Raw genomic sequence first — 18,034 nt, forward strand, 5'->3', positions numbered from 1 at the left:
ATTAGTTCGGGGAGATATTTGAGTGAGAAAAATGAGCAAACATGGCAATTTAGTGAGTGTATAAAACTGTACTGTAGCAAACTTTTTATCCTGTCATTCTGTTTGTCTCACACTAACTGCAACACAGAAACATAGAGATCCTCTTGACTTTTTCCAGACTCATTGGTTCCTACTTTTTTGCAGGATCTCAGCACGATTTCATATATCTATATCTATCTATATATATATAATATATGTGCTACCAATGTATGAATGCATAGTACCTTTTGCTTATTTTTCGATGGAAAGTCAAGGTCTCTAAAGATAATTTATTAATAGAGTTGAATGGAATTAGAGGCTGAAACACAGCAGTACTACAATGAGGATAAATTTATAGCAAGGGCAGCTCCAGAATGATTTGCATAGCTTCAGTAGTTTTCCACTACCTGAAAACCTCAAGAGGCTGAATAATATTCTTACCTACTTGCAATTTCCAAGGGCTAGAGATATCTCTAATCCACAGTTTTCTCTTCATAGAGCTATGTTTTCTGAGTTTGGCTTCCTGCAATATTTGCAGAGGTAAGTAGGGTTTGTCTGCAATGTCTTCGGGCGTGCCTGAAAAATGTTTTCTTTTGATAAAGAATTTGTTTTTTTCGGAGCAGCCCTCATCATAGAAACTTGTTTCCAATTTATACTGATAGGAGGCTGTTTATTTTTTCTAAAAAAAAGGTTACAAACGTGTGGTACTTTTTTTTTTTTTAACAGCAAACCACAATCTTTATGTGGCTAATTTGTCCAAGTAGGACCACAGGGTCAGGGTGGAAGCACTGAAAGTTTAGAGGTCCTTGTGCTCCCTTTGTGTGACCCCCTGCTCGTAGTGTCACTCCAGTGGGACTTTTGCCGAAAGCCTGTCCCTGTGTTTCGGGCAAACATCTTAGTGACAAATTGGTGGTGGTGGTAAGTGCTGGTGTGACCGAGGTGCTCTGTGGATGGCACCTCTTGGGCAGTGCGGCTGTGTGAGCTTCCTGATGTGGCTCCAGTGTCTCATCCCCTTTCTGTCTGCCTTGTGCTGGAGCTGCCGATGGTGTGCTGCCCCTTGTAGCCATCCCTGCAGTGAGGAGACAACCCACTTGCCTAATTCTTCTGTCTGTTTCTTACACAGCAAGAGGAGGTGGGAAGGGATATACAGATAAAAATCCTGGCTGGAAGACCTCAGCAGGGCTGGGCTGCAGCAGTTTGTTTCCATTTCTTTCTTGTGTTTTTCCTGCCTGGTCCTTAAACGTGCTCCCGTGATTGGCCCAGACAACAGTAACTATTTCTTCCAAGAGTCCTGTTGGTGTTACTGGTTTTGATCTGCTTCTGGCTCCATAGAGCCCTGGCTGTAAGCCTCAAAGTATGGCCCTCCTTTTTCCAGATAGCTCCCTGAGCAGCTTTGCAGAAAAAGATCAGCTGTTCTCAAAGGTATTTTCTCTGACTTTATAGAAAAGGTCTTGGTCTGCTGCTGCTTCACTAGGAATGAGCAGAAAGCCTTTGATATTTGAAAGCTGAGCTGTTATCATCAGATACATCAATCATGTGGTAGCTGGTCGAAAGTGTTCAGTGTTACATAATATCACTGAAAAATGCTTCGCTTTCTTTCGTTGTCCTTTCCAGCAGGGCTGTTTGTGCAGTCTGTGACTTCAGTTTTGGATCAGGTAACTATAAGAAATCCTACACATATTAGGTTTACTACATCAAAATTTGCTTCTCATGAATGATTTTCAATGTTTGCTTTTAATTTACTTCACGTTTATAAATAGTTGGCAGAGTAAGTTTACCAAATATGAACGCAAACAAACCCCTGAGGTTCAAACTGAAAAGTTTTTGCAGACTTCATTGAGATACGTTTACTTTCTATTAGTCTTATATTCATTTATTCCCTTTTATTAAGGTGCTATGGCAGTAGCTTGGAGCATTTTTTTTTTCCTTGCTCCTCTGCAGCTCAGGAACATGGGGAAAACATAGAACTGTGACCAAAGAAAGAAATTTCCTTTTTCTTGCGTCCAAAGAGACCAAGTCATGGATTTCATGAAAACGTGCAGTCTGAGCTGCCCTGTGCTTTCACCCATTCCAAGCATTGATATAGGATCTATGGACTGTGTACCTGGCCACGCTTTCCAGATTGCTGTCTTGAGATACTTGATACTTAACTAATTAAGACCTCAAGATCTTCATTTTGTAAAAAGAAAATCAAGACAGGTGTAATAACTAGTCAGTTGCAAACAAATAACCTCACTTCTCAGTCTCTATGGTTAAATAATTCTGTATGCATTAGCAAAACAAATTACAAAGCAAATGTGCTTAGGTGCTACATCCAGAGGGACTCCATTTTGCAGCTGATTTATTACTTGTTTTCATGTTAGTTGGACTGTCAGAAGAGCTACTTATCTCCTGCATGAGGTGTTATTCTTACTAGATGCTGTTCTCTGCTAACAGAAATAATGTTTTCCAAGTTTAAGGAAAGCCTGTAGAAGTGAACAGCCTGGCATGGGACAAACATCATTTGAATAGCAAAAAAATGTGCCTTTTCATTTTTGTATTGCTGGCTTAGGTTAAGTTTTCCCCTGATGGTTCATGAAAGTTTAGCGGGGAAGGACTGGAACAACCAAAGCACAGGGTGCTAACAAAGGCTGCCTCTTGTGCTGGGCAGGAGGCAGATACTTGCACTGCTGAGTCATGGGCAGTTTGGGTTTTGTCCTTTAAAGCTCCAGCATCCTGGGTCAGGTGAACATATAATTAGTACAAGGCTTGGCTTTTGTCTTGTAATTGTACCGTTGGAGTCCCAAGAGCTTTGCATTGTTTCGGTGCACCTCCCCAACTTGAACTCTGGGCAGTAAAACTGAAATATAGTGTCAGAGGGTTGGTTGGTGGGGTTTTTTGCCTGCCATGTGTAGTGGCTGGGGCTTAAAGGAAAATACTGTGCATTCCTCAACTTGCTGCAAAATCGTCAAAGCTGGCACGCTGGGTGTAAACAACCCCGCAGAAAATGCAGCGGGGTGTGCTGGGAGCTGCCTGGTGCACCCAGCCTTGCGGCGGCACCACAGCTGGGACCAAAGCAGAAGCCCACGGCTTGTTGCTGTTCCCCATGCCAGAAATGCAACAGAGCTTTATTTCAGAAACAGGGTTTAAGCTTTGCCCTCGGCAGCTCCGTTCAAAAGGCGTTTTCTTTTAAATGATCAGGAGCAATGTTTTGGCCATACTAGCTCATTCATGCATCTGGGTTGCTGCTAGAAGTGTAAAGCGTAAGGGGCTGTGGAGCTGAGGTCTCATGTAAGACCTATGTGTGAAATTGAGTGTGGTTTGCATTGTGACTGGATGAAACTGCCAAATAATTCAAAATGTAGTAACTGGCAGCAGTTCAGACACAGAAGATCATCCAACTCTTATTCCGTGTGGTGTGGTGGGTTTTTTTTGGTTTTTTATTTGTAATAATTGCTGGTACAGTAGAGGAATGTGAATTCTTTTATTTTTGCTGTGTAGCCTTGCAAGCCTCATTGCATGAAGAGGGCCTGCTGATTTCAAGTGAAGCAGTGTTCACTGAAGTGGTAATCTTTTATTTGCTTCCAGAGAGGTGTAGATGTAAATAAATTAATCCTGATTTGCCAGCTCACTGGCAACCCTCTGTTCGAGTTCAGGCATGCTCCTCACAGTCATACCTGTGTGCCAAGTTGCTCCTGGCTAATACCTGTCTAAAGAAACCCTTGCTCAGTGCGGGCATCGTGAGTTACCAGTTCCTAGACTGGCTCAGATGGAAGAAAGTCTTCCACCTATTTTACCTACAGATTACAGGGCTGGGTACTGAATGATCCAGAGCCCTGTTAGGAGAGGTGGCTGCTCCCCTAGGAATGGAATGCTGTTTGCCCATCACTTTGAACACATCCCTCACCACCTCAGGTTTGTGGTTAAAAATAAAAACCTTATGCATCCTGAGTATTGACAGAGATAGGCTAGAGAGAGATGTGCAGAAATAAAATGAAGTAATCCTGTGAGAAGAATGTGAGAAGAAACTTCTTCTCAGTGAGGGTGACAGAACACTGGAACAGGCTGCCCAGGGGGGTTGTGGATTCTCCTTCTCTGGAGACATTCAAGACCCGCCTGGACGCCTTCCTGTGTAACCTCACCTAAGTTTTCCTGCTCTGGCAGGGGGATTGGACTAGATGATCTTTTGAGGTCCCTTCCAATCCCTAACATTCTGTGATTCTGTGATTCTGTGATTCTCTATTTCTAATGGATCATTTTTTGTTTGGTTGTTTTTTATTTTATTTCCTCCACCCTTTAACTGAGCTACAAATTTTTTGAGGATACTTGTGAGAAGTATAGATGCTTCATCCTGAAACTTGCCTTTGTTAAAGGATGCTCTTAATCAAGAGGTTGCATGTCCACCTTCTCATGGAAACTGGATATTTTAAGTGTCTGGTCAACATTCTTCATTCCCCCGCTGTAAATTTCTTGATCAATTAATTTTTCATGACATTTGTTTTAGCACTCTTTTTCTACCAGGCCATTGACCTCTCTACTTTTTAAAGGTAGAAGAGCTGATGCCATTCTGGTCAAGGTAGAGCTGGCCCTGTCAGAGTGATGGCAACCCTGGTGCTTACCAAACACTCTGTGATTTGTTTTCAGTATCTTCTGCCTAGCAGGGCTATGTTTGCATCTGTATAGAAGCCTATTTTGGCACAGAAGCTGGTTTACCATGTAAACCTATAAAATAAATGTTTCAGTATCATAGTAAGTTTAGGTGATTTAACTCAGCTATGAAAAATCTCCAATGTTAATACATTTCTTAAAACACAAAGACTGGAAGTCAGGAATCTTGGAGGTGGGTGGTATTTTTCGTTGTTGGTGTGTTTTGCTTTTTTTTTTTTGTTGGTGTGGTTTTGTGTGTGTGGTTGGTTGGTTTGTTTGTTTTTTAAAAAAAACAGACAAAAACCCAAAACAAACAAACCCGTCTTATTGCAGAGGGGATTCTAAAAATATTACTCTAGGACTTCTTAAATGACTGGGAACAAAGGAAAATAAATTATAAAAGTTTGCATATGTAACATACATAATGTGCATATTTAATATAAAGGTGTAGGCACAAGCAGACTAATGTGATTTTTGGGGCTTGCACAGGTTTGGCATGCTTTGTGCCAGCAGTAGGAAAGGTGTGGGGTTGTACTGAAGCCATAGTAGGATGTGGAAGGTGAGAGCCCTTTTTGGAAGGGCTGGCTTCTAACACAAGCAAAAGAGGTGGCCCAGAGCTGAAATTAAAAAATAAATGCACATCGGCTCTGAGTGGCAGGGCAAGAGGTCAAGGCAGCAAGAAAACAGCAAGAATAGACACGAAACCAACAGGCAACAGTTTTATTGTTATTTAGCAAATCACTGGGAACTCCACTCACAACAGCAAGGGAAAAAGGGAAAACAAATGTTCTTGGTGATTCTGGTAGGAATGAGTAATGTGAAAGTTTTGTTGAGTAACTTCAGGCGTGTTTCATATCAAGTCCTCTTTGGAAGAATAACTTGAAAGATCCGCTTTGGGTGAAATAAAAAATGCATTTTGGGAATGCAGTAGCAATTGGAAATGCTATGCCAATACTAACAGAAGTCTGCAGCATACATCTCTATATAGGCCAAAGGGTGTGTGTAACCTCAAAATGAAGAGTGTGAAAGAAAGGGGCTGACTTTGATACCATTTTCTGCTTACAAATGGTGACCTCAGTATAAAGCCTGTTTATCTTCATTACAAGCCTGAACACTTCTCTCCCAAATACAGTTTGTCAGGGTACTAGAAACTATTTCTGCTTCTCCTTCCTCGCTGTTTGTAAGAGAAATAGTTTTGTTGTGTGTGGTTTGGTTTTTTTTTTTAATGAGTAGACTGTAGGTATGTGATTAACTTCATGGAAGAAACCTAAGATAATGTTCATTTATTTTTGTGTGTATGTGGTCCTGTCCCCTCCACCTAGTTTAGCTCTCATCTTTATCTTCTCAGAGAACAAGGTCCAGTCCTGAGGCAGCTGATGTTCCCCTTGGGCCAACCGTGTTATACAATGGAGCAAGACTGAAATTCACTTTTTTTTTTTCTTTTCAGTGCTTGTAAATTAGATAGGCCTTACTTAAGACAAACTGCTTGGTGTCTTCTCAAGGTTTCTCTGCCAGGTTTGTGGAAGAAGAATTGAAGTTTACAGTATAAGTGTGCACTGAAGCTCGTTTTTAGATTAAGGAGTAGTAGTGTCTGGTAAAGAATATTACTTCAAGTCACAGCAGAAATTTTCATCCTGTTCTTCAGCAACGATGTTGGAAATAGTCATAGTTTGGTGATAAAAGATATCTTGATTGCACAGACAGACGTATTGTGTTTCCTTGGGAAAAAAAAAAACAACAAAAAAAGAAGAACAGAAACTTGTTTTCTTTTTCAGATAAGGCAGTTTCTATTGTCTGTCCTTGTACAAAGTCTGGAGCTGTGAGCTGGGAGGAATCCCAGGGACCAGTTAATCTGTGCCTGTGTGCTGATGTGAGGTCAAGTGTACTCAGCCTTCCCTAACAAATGTTCTGCTAGTGTCTGCTCTTGAAAACCTTCAGGGATGATTTTCCAGTCTCTCCAGCTAGTCTAACTTGATGTTTCATCTGTTTCTCAGTGCTTTTAGAATTTCCTCCAGTATTTAAGATGAGTGTTAATTATTGCAAATTAGGCTAAAGTTCTTGGTTTTGTGTTCCTAGCAGGCATGAAAAATAATCGCTTGCAGTCATCTTTTAGTTTGAAAACTGATATTATATCTGCCTTTGACTTTTTTTTTTTCCTTCTCTCTCCCTAATCAAATATTGCATTTGGAGTTTTTCCGTCACTTCTGCTATTCTATTCTACATTTCCTATGTGAAATTTTGTTGCGGTAGAAATGGGGTCTAACTGATAAGAGAGTTTTGATGAAGCTTTATTAGAGCTGTAAACTGGAGATACACACAGTGTAATGATAATATACTTACAGGTTCCATTCTGGGTATCCAAATACTATTTAATTTAACTCCGTCCTTTCCAGAGCCCTCCTGCATACTTCTCACTTGTTTTTTCTGCACCCCTTCCAAAGCTGAATTTACTGCGGTGTCACTCTGGTTTAACATGAGCGGCAGCTCAATCAAGAAGGCAGAGGGAGAGGCTGCAAAATGCTTAAGGGAAACAAAATTCCTTACAGCTTTTAACTCTTGCATAAAGATAAACAAACAAGAGTACACTAGACTTTCTTATGGGGATGCAGGAGGGGCTTGGAGGTGTGAACACCAGTCAGACCATTATGATAATCTAGAAAATGTCACCCTGAATTTCCTACAGTCATCTTTGTTCTCCTGGCTGAGATAAGGCAGGAATGTTTTACTTAACACTAGATGATACTATCAAACATCTGAAGTCTTTAGAAAGAGACATGTTACCTGTGTGGATTATTTAATCAAATACTGCTGTGAAAAAAAAGTGCGAATGTTATCTCTAATTTAAGATCCCCCACCGGTCCTTGCCTTCTATTCAGCTACTTTACCCCCTCTTTCCATCCAATGTCCTGTGCTCCTTATGGGCGTTTGGCAGCAAACTTGTTTGCTTTTTCCCACCACAGGTATTTATTAAATCAGCCAAAAGGCCAGGAAATCCCCCACCACATCCGTGATCAAGGGGTATCATAAAGTTGTAACATTTGTTAACAATATGCCTCAACAGATTCCAAGAGATGTCTGTTGTAAGTAAATTGACTGAAATAATGTTCTTTAAGTGGCTGTCTCTTCAAAATATCATTTCTTGCTTGTTCAGCCTTGTGTCACTGTAGCTGTGAACAGCAGCTGTAGTGAGAGTAGAATAATTTAAGAATTTTGGTTGAAATCCGAAGCGTTGAAATGAAGCAAATATTTCATTTATGCTGTGTGAGTGGAACAGCCAGTTTCTCTCCCAAGGAGAATAAGCACAAAGCTGAACTGAAATTACTCATTGTTTCTTGCATTTGCATTCAGCAGGAGAGCCTGTGCATAGAGAGCCAGCGCTGCTGAATCACTGATTGTGATTTGCTTTCCTACAATAGTGAGAGGTGATGGGTATGAATAATGCTGAGGTCTAAATGTGTATAATTCTTATGCTGCCTTTATTCTCATGGATATGTGGGACCTTGCCATGTCAACAGCAATTCCTCCCTCCCCCTTCATCTTCATCAGTCATTTTTAAAGCTATTTGCATGTGAATCCCTATGGGCACCCCTTGCAACACTGGGACTGACCTGCTAAAAGTAGGTCTCCTAGGCTTTCAATCATCTTGCTGCACATAATAGCTAAATAATCCTGCCTGCCTGCAAGAAAATGACCTGTACACTGAAGGAAAGGGCAGATGAAGGTTTTTATACTAACTGCCTCAGGCACTATAGTGTGGAGCAACAGATCACAGAAAAGCTCTGAAAGTGCTCCCAGCTTCCTGATGTGCAGACACCACCTGGTAAAGTGCTCAAGGTATTGACCACACTCATTGTGTTAGGAAAGGGTCCACAATGTCTACTCCACTGGAGACTCCTCTGCGTTGTCCTGCTTCCTGACATGTATCTCTGCTGGCAGCCACAACTGGTTACTAATGAAGATAATTCATCATATTAAGTTAGATGTGTTCTTAGGTCTTGGACATTAGATAACAGCACCTGACACCTATTGTAAAGTATGGCTGCCGAAACCTTGTCTGAAGGCTCAGTTGGAGCACAGCGTACCGTAGTGTGGAAGATGCAGGTTTCAGATGGGTGACATCTGACAGTGTCATGCTAAACACTGCCAGGGATTTGGAGCTCTTATTTCTGCAGAAAGTGGAGCTTCACCAACCGTCTGTCAGAAGAAAGCAGCATTGAGGTTTTGTAGAGCTGTTTCTGCTTGGACGATGGAGCTGTGAGTGCAGCTGTTGCTAGTAACTGCAATGGTTTGGCATTACCTTAGGCAAAATGGCATCTCATAGGGAATAGGGGGAAAAAAAACTTATGAAAAGCAGTTGTAGGAAATACTGTTTGGAAAAGCATATTCTTAGTCATTAACACACAACATAATACTCTCTTGAAGAGTTTACTTGTGGTGTTGTAATAAATATAGACTTACTTGAACAATATGTAGACCTATTTCAACAGGATGATAACTCTTAATAAGGAGCAAAGAAGCGAAGGATGAGCTGATAGTTTTATATACTGCCTATACCAAACATTCTAGGTGTTGCATAGGGCAACCCAGTAAATAGCATAAGAAGCTAAGAGCCAAAGCAATTGTATTTTTTCATTTTCCTTTTAATTATAGGGTTAACGAGTTCTTAAAAGTTTTAGTGCAGTGTGCTCCTGATCATTTTCCAGTTGAGCAGTGACAGTGAAGAAAGCTTATTTTTCAAGGTGTTAACACAAATAAAGCCTTGGTATTGTTTGAAATATCATGAGAGGGTGCTCTGGAACATCATCGTCTGGATGAAAATGATCATATGATGCATAGATAAAAAGAAGGGGGAAAATAACCCATCTTACTTTTTCTAGACACATTTACTCTTTCTCTTTCTCTTCTCATGAAGGAGCCTGTACAATTACAAAACTCTGTGTGGGGGGAAAGGGCAAGTAGCTAACCTTTGAGATTATTAAGCCTGCTATCACTACACCTTCTGATATTAAGTTTTCCCATATCCTGAATGTTGACCCCTTCCTTCTTACACCCTCTTTTCTGCTGGGACTTCCAGATATTTTTTTTCATGTCACAATTTTGGTCAGATCTACTTACTGAAATAATTGGGGTAGGTTTTTCATCTTGCTTTCCCAGCTCACCTACCCATTTAAAAATATTTTCAGAGAATCTTAACTGTATTAGAAACCACAGAAATTTTTCTAAAGAGTCCTTATCCTGGTTGTGGAGATCATTTTGCTTCTGTAACTTGAGAGTTATTTGGTGAATTGCTTATTCATGTCAGCTTAGGCTCTGGAAGTGTTCTTATGATGTTTTTGGCTTCAGCACTAAAAACCTTGTTGCTTTTTTGTAAATGAATATTTTCTTCCTGAAACAATTTTCCTCAGTATTTTTGAGTGTATTTTCTGTGGGGTTTTTTGCCATTATCTGGGGGATGAAGCTAGCTGTTCTGCTCTTCTTGAAAGTAGGACTTGTGAAAAAAATAAAGTAAAATAAATGGGAATTATTCATAATAAAGTTGCTGAATTTTTTTTCTCTCTCCTCTTCTGCTAAAACAAATTATAAAATATGAAGTAAGTACATGGTTCACAATTTTACTTTGTGGTGTGGTGGATTTTTTTTGTGTTTGTTTTTTTTTTTTTATGTTTTAAATAATTTGGACTGCTGATTTTCTGTTTTTCCTGCTTTGAGCATGGCTTGGGAAAAAAGAGACTATTGACTTAATGTTACTTGAACTTTCATGTGCAAATGTTCTCATTTACTTCAAAGAAAGTAATAACATGTGAAAGTTATAGTTCTGTTTAAGTCTTCACAGAGGCATTGTTTTTGTTTGTGTTCTTTCAAAGCTTGGAGGATATAAATTCCATATCCTTTCTGGGCAAACTATTCTGAAGCTGTACTATACCTGCAGGTAGATGTCAAAGCTTGTGTGTGTTGGGTTTTTTTGTTGTTGGTTGGTTGGTTTATTTTTTTGCAGCCATGTTAGTCACTTTTTCTATTAACATCAGAAATAGCAAACAGATTGCAGTGAACAATATACATCAAAAAGATGGACCTAGTTTCAAAGCAAAGCTATTTCAAATTTGGTCTGTCTTTTTGAAACACCCTGTATTTTAAGACTGTTACATTTTTTTCCAGTTCTCCATTCCCCTCCTTGTTTCCTGCTGCTCAGTCCCACAGCCTTTTTTAAATTAAAAAAATAGGTGTCTGCCAGGCCTCATGGACTTTATCCTACTTGAGACAGGAAGACACACCGGGTGTTAGCTGGTGTCTATTAGCATCTCTTTCACAGTGGTCAGAAACAGTAAACTTCATTTCTCAAATTCAGGTTTGGGTTTTGTTGGTTTCGTTTGTATGTTTAGAAGCTATTTTTTAGCCAACAGGGAACAGAGCAGAGTATAATTGTTAATTATTTCTAGGAGTAGCTGATTAAAAATTAGAATGAACTAACAATGTATTCCAACAACCAAGACTCAGTCCTCGGAGTATCCTTATTAAAATACTTCTGAGGACTTAAGTATATGGAGGAAAATAATGGGAGAGTTAAATGTATTGTAAATAATTTTATAAACAAGAAGACAGTTCCTAAATCGTACTTTTTTATGGTAAAAGTGAAAAAAATCAGTCTAGGAGAGAAAGAATAAGTAATGAATGGTAAAACCTGAAAATAATTTTCCTTCTTGTCGTCTTTAAGGAAGACAACGTTGCTCTAAATATACTGGAAATGTGCTCCACTATTGTTTGTCCTGTTAAAGGAGGATATTGAAAAAGAATAAGTAAAAGAAGCATTTTTCTGTTTCATGGATATTCTACCACTTAACATATAATGTCAACCTGTAAGAAAATGCCTAGACAGTATGAAAAGACAATTGGAAAGCATGAAGGACCTTTTAAGCTTGTCTGCTTTGAGAATCTTTAACAAAATAAGGTAAAAATTGATGGATTTTTCTTTATTTCCTGGTGGGTGAAAAAAGTGTTTGTAACATCAAAGACAACAGGGGAAAAAAAAAAATCTGTTGTTCCAGTAATATGGTGTTTGTGGCCCAAAGGAACTAAATTGAGTATAGAGTCTATTGTGGGCTGTGTTTTTCTTTGTAGGTAGTGCCTCAAATCTGTTCTACAGAAGTAGAGTTCATTCTTCAGGTTGTATGGTAGAAATGGTGCACACATTTTTACAGTCTAAGACTGGATGTATGTTTCTGCAAATATGGTATAACTGTGTAGACGCTTTTTGTTACATAAATTGTCATAACGAATTTCCTTTCACCAGAAAGACCTGATCTGTGTGAAGATCCTGTGAGGACTCTCTGCTTTCTTCTAGAAGAGATGGGTCTGAGTGTTGGGAGAGACTGGGGAGACAGCACAACACAGGATCTCCTCTGGGAGAAAGCACAACCTCCCTTTGTGATCGAAGGAAGTGGTTCTGGTCTCTTTCATGATTTGATGTGCTGTGATAAGATTACAGAGCATAATAATCATAAGCTTTCTTGGGGTTTTGTTACATAGTGAAAGCTTGAGTTCTGCAGATGTAATTTGTCTCTAGTAGAGGAGTGGCGTTCTTTAAAGAAACAAGCACGTGGTACCTTCATGTAGCATGGGATTGAAACTGTTGGAGGGCGGATATGGCTGGTGTGTTATTGCTGAAGAGCAATGGAAAGCTCATGCTTTCACTCCTCATACACTTGATGAGAAAATAAAGGAATTGAGACTGTGATATGAATTAAAAAAAGTGTAAATTATATTTCTAAAATTAGCTCATGCAGCAAATTAGATGTATGGAAAACTGGTTTCTAGAGTAGTCTCTCCAAGAGAAGAATAAAGCGCAGCTTAGGAAATATGTAGAAGCTTTCATTGCTGCCATCCATGTTGAAGTTGTTCTACAGTTAAATAAAATGCTCTACTATGCATAGACTTTTAACTCTAAGCCTTTTGCCAGAACAAAAATGGAATTACCTGCAAAAATAAAAATACCAGCATAGCTTTATTTTTCACATAATTTGTTGCTGTTTTTTTCCGAAGAACTTCAGTTCATTCAGTGTGGACATATCTTCTCCATTAACAAGATGTTACCTTTTTTTTGCCTTTCAAGAGCGTAATTATATCTGACATACAGTAAATCAAATGCGGAAAAATTATTAAATTAGGTTAAGTGATTTGAAAGAAAATGCCATTGTATTTAGCATTTGAAAGCATCCATCCAGAGCTTTTGGATGCAGATGTTAATATATATGGAAACTTATATACCTAAAGACTCCTCTTGAAACCTTTTCTCAGCCTTTTTCTTGTAAAAGGCCTTATTGTTGATAAAGATATTAATTTGTTGTACTTGAGACTAAAGAGTGAGAACACTGTTACCAACCAGGCTGTGCTCTCTGGAAATTCAATGAAAAACTTCTAAACTTTTTTTTTAAAAGAGTGGGCTTTTTGTTTTTTTAAGGCTCTATGCACTCAGTCTTAGAATGCTTTTGTTTTTCTGAAAAATCTACTCTTGCCTGTAAATGTTCTCATTTTATTAAGCATTATCTTTAACTGTTTCCTAGCTTTCAATTACGTGTATGTTGACATGAGTGATACAAGTTGAAGTGATGTCTAAATTAGGATTTATTTGGTAAATGTGGAAATTTAGAATCTAGGTAGAAACTGGTACTGTACCTTCTTCATAATGCAGGAGAGGAGAGACTGCCACTGTGTTGCTTTTTCTCCATAGAGCTAGCTGGCGTTTGTCATCTTCTAGAAGAGTCTTTTAAGTTCTCTTTGATTTCTACTGAATTTTCTGATCTTTAAAGTGATAGTAAGTTACAGAAATGTTTAAAGCAGCATCCTCTTTATCAATGAAATACCATTTATGCAGACTGTCCTTAAATTTGTGTCCTAAAATGTGTTCTTTTTCTGTTTATCTCTGACTTTGAGCATGCTTTGCTACTATTAAACTTGTCTTCACAACCACAAAGTAATAAAGCTAGAAGTGATTCTTTTAAAATCAGAGCTAAAAGGAAGCTGAAATGTTCTTGTAGATATTCTGAAAATAAATTTTCCCTCCCCAACAAACTCCAGAATCATAGGATTCACAATAAAATGTTGTCAAGATGACATTTAAGCATTAATTCAAGGCACTGTTCATGAGTTGGCTTCCAAGCAGAAGTTACTCTAGAGCATTCCTCTGATGGATTTCTATAATAAATATACTGCAAATACAGTGGATAACCCTAACTTATTTTAAGATAATATCTGATCTGTCTATATGGTGTGTTTGTCTCTGACAATAAGAGACAGGGTGACAGGGCTCAATGACCTAATCTTACTGCCTCCTTTTTTTTTTTTTTTTTTTTTTATTGTTGCTGGCAATAGTCTTTCAGCACCTCTTGTATGGTTCCACTGCAAACCCCTGGTGCCTCATGTAAGTGTATAGCTCAGTAGCAACTTGTGGCCATATCCTAGAGGACTGTTTTCTCTCAGTAATGCTTTGGAACTATGGTAAAGACGGATCCTTTTGAAAAGCAAGACCTGAAAGGGAAATGCCTAGCATATAGCTTATAGTTAGCATACATTATCTATGATGGATAGTCTAAGAAGGTAGTAAATTGTAGGCAAAAGCTTGATGCCAGAGGACCATGCTTATAGGGAGGAGTAAGGGATCAGATTTTAGAAGGAGAATGAGTAGAAGAAGAATAATCTGCTATTGTTGTTGAAAACTCTTTTTTTTTTTTTTTTTTTCTTCCTTTGAATTATTAGAACCATAGAGAAAACAGCTGCTGCACTTCTTGAATATCAGTGTTTTGCATCTGAAGCCCGACTCCATCTTTGCATGCCCTTTCCCAAGCCTGCTGGAGGACAAGGATATTTGTTTTGAAGTACAACAATCTTGCCTTAGTTTAAAAATCATTTTTATTCAACTTCAGCTGCTGAGGTTATGTGGAGTTTTTATCCACCTTACTATAATGTCATCTCATCAGTCTCTTGATGCAGAAAAGTCAGGGGTCAGGTTAGGTCTCTCTCTTACTTGGTGTTCAATTGTCTAGTTGATATGGATTCATTATTAAATTGCTTTATGCAAGAAAAGTTTGAAACCAAATACATAAAATATGATGAAAACTATTACCTCCAAGACACAGTGTGTGTGCATTTTTCCCTCTACTCTCATAGTGCAATGTGAAAGTATGCTTGGAAACCAGTGATGGGATGCAACAACAAATGAAAAAGCCCCACAAACAAACAAACTCACCACAACTCAGGGTGACAGAAACCAGGTCTCCTATGCCAAACTAACAAAAACAGGGGAAAGTCTGCTAAAGCAAACATCTTAGACTGTGGCAGCAGAACTTGAAAGACTGGACCTGCCTAAAGACAGTCTGCAAGTCCTTGCTGAATGAATTTGTACAAAGAGCTAATGAAGACAAACAGGTCTATTTAGCATTGCTGGAAAGCTCCCATTCAGCTTGCAGCTGGCATGAATGTTGTCAGTCAGAAGACACAAGCAAATGACAAATAACTGAACATGTGGAAAAAATGAGATGACAATGAGCTGATTTCTCATTAGCACTTCTTTTCTTCTTCTTTAGATATTATAAACACATTATTCAGGGTGGGTTGTCCTGACCTCGTACATGTCAGTAAGTCACACTGAAGCAGGGTGCAGATGGGAAGCTGCTGCCGGGGTGGGAGGCCAGACCCCCTCCATGGGACCTGGGCACTTTGCATCCTGAGGTATTTGCAACTCTCTGTGCTCCCAAAATAACTTCTGTGGGGCACAAGAAAAGAAAATCCTCTGAAAGGGGTTTCTGTGAAGTGCTAAAACACTTTTCTTGATCTGATTACAAAGCCATTTTTATGAAAACTAGAGAAAGGATTACTGTCAACAGTAGGGCTTGACAGAATAGTTTAAAGTGTATTATCAAGCCTATTTCTTTTTCCTTTTACAGCCTTCGCACATTTTTCTGTTCTTTTTCTTCAGATAATTGAAATTATTTAATAACTCTAAATTAGAAGCAATTACAAATTTTAGAGAACTGCCTAGAGAGGCCTTCTGCTGTAGACCAGGTCTCTCAGCAGTATAAAAGGCCATGGACTGCAGTGCTTCAGATTCAGCTTCGCATCCAGTACGAAAAATGGGACTACTGGGTACAATGGCTAATTTTGCATTCTAGAAACTGGAATCCAACAGAAATAGGACATTTGCAGCCAATCTGTAATCTCTTCAAGCATCCGAAAGCTGTCTAAGATTTAGTGTCTCGTTGTAGTGTCCTACCTTGCTTCTGCCCCCGATCCTGATTTATTCATTGATAGACTCAGATGGTGCAAAGCAGACAAGTCCCACACTAGTAATGTGTTGAGCTGCTTGCAGGTTTCTGAACTTCTTCAGTTCAAAGCAAGAAATCGGACTGGGCTACACTTGTACATGATGTCCATATCTGATGTTTCATTTTAATGAAAGTTTAAATCCTAAAGCCAGAAAATGGGAGTTTCTGTTTTCTAAAGTCAAGTGGTCAGTCCAGCTGAATGTACAAACTTTTTCAATTTTTAGTAATTAAATATTTGTGGGTTTGTTTGGGTCTTTTGTTCCTCTTTCACTCCCCCAAATCACTGGACAACTAGTCTCAAAGTGTTTTTCATGTTATATTGTAGGCTGTCCAGTTTAATACTACTGAAAGGTGTGTATTTGTCTGTTTATATGTATAGAAAGATACTGATATGATCGAAATGTTGCTTCTGCTCCCTGAGGAGAAGATTACAATGGTCAGCTGTTTCTTCCACATGCTTCAAATCTACCACAACCAATTTTAATTATTAGTCATCCAGAACTTATAGTGCTATTTTCTTTCCTTGCTTCCCCTTTCCATATAATCATCAGTAGTCTTAAGTACCTACAGGCATTTGGAAATCCCACTTGGTGGTGTTTACTTTTTTGAAATCATGTTGAAAATATATCCCTTAGCCTTTCTACATGTGTGAAGGATGATAATACTTCCTTACCTTTAACAGATGAATTTTGCACATTTGGGGGAACCTGGGATGCCCCAGTAATACCCAACATGTGGTTAAAAAACCAAACAAACAAAAGATCTGTTTACTGGGGCTCCTTTTAGTGCACTTAGCCGTGCTTGGGGGATGAATATTTTCCTCCATGGGATGGGAGGCATCTGCTTTTGCTGTCTAGTCATGCTGCGGAGGTGTTTATATTTCTCTGACTCTAAAGAGAAGTTTGAATTTTACAATACAGTAGAGACGATGTAACTTCAGGCTGCTGCCAAAAGGCTCCTTTTGTGTGTCTTCTTCCCAGTCTTTGCGGTGTGTGTTTTTGTTTGTGGGGGTTTTTTTGTTGGTTGGTTGGTTTGTTCCTCTGAGCGCTGAGCCAGCTGTGCTCTGGCTGTGGCTTGGGGCTCTCTGCTCCCAGGGGCTGCCTTTCTTCTGCCCCCCTCTGCACGCCCACCACTGCTTGTCCTATTTCCACCTATCTGTACAGAAGCTACTGATGGTAGAGAGGAATTCGGGAATACCTGTCTTCACTACCTCATTGGCAGGGTCCTCTGCCAGGCTTCTCTTCCATTAGGATGGGTGTTGGTGCTGCCAGACCTGGTCATTGCAGCTTTCCTTTCTCCTTTTCAAGTTGATTTTTTTGGCACGTTGTTACCTTAGGGAGACCCTGAATGGTCAGTGATATATAAAGCCCACCTCCCCGCCCCCCCCCCAAAAAAAAAAAAAGGTTGCTCAAAACCCCCCAAAACATTCTCAGAGATAATGGTCTTTTTGTGCTAATAAGGCCAATGTTTCTGAGAGATACTCTCTGGTGCTCTATTATGTGTGGATTTGGGTCTCTGCATATTTTAGTAGTGTATGTACCCATGAAAGCACAGTGAATCAGCTCCTTTCTCCTTCGAGTCAAAATACATGGTGACAGTTCGTGGAAAATAACATCTGCCAACAAGAAGTACGCTGGGCAGTAAAAGAAGAGCTACACTGCAAGCACTGACCTGGGTCTGCTGGAGCCTTTTTGTTCTCCAAAAGCTGTTAAATAAGATGGTTAAGTAAGTATATTGGAATGAGTCTTCTGATATTAATCAAGAAAATAGACAAATGACAGAAAGAACGAGCAAAGAGGGATAAAGGAAGGATGCATAGGGTTAAATTCCTGCCTAGGATCAGTCTTCTTTGCTTCCTGACCCTGCCATAGACTGCTTGTGTGTTCACCTTTTTAGCAAAATGATTGGATAATGTAGGGATTTTTTTTTTCCTCCCCTGTGTGTGTGGTGCGTGTTGTGTGTGTTTGCTTGCTTGCTTGTTTTTTCTGGGTTTGTTTTGTGCTGTTGTTTTTTTTTGTGGTTGTTTTTTGTTTTTTTTTCTTCCTGATTTCAATCCAAAAGTTCTTCAGCTACAG

Source organism: Caloenas nicobarica, chromosome 2, assembly GCF_036013445.1.
Source record: "Caloenas nicobarica isolate bCalNic1 chromosome 2, bCalNic1.hap1, whole genome shotgun sequence".
Lineage (NCBI taxonomy): Eukaryota > Metazoa > Chordata > Aves > Columbiformes > Columbidae > Caloenas > Caloenas nicobarica.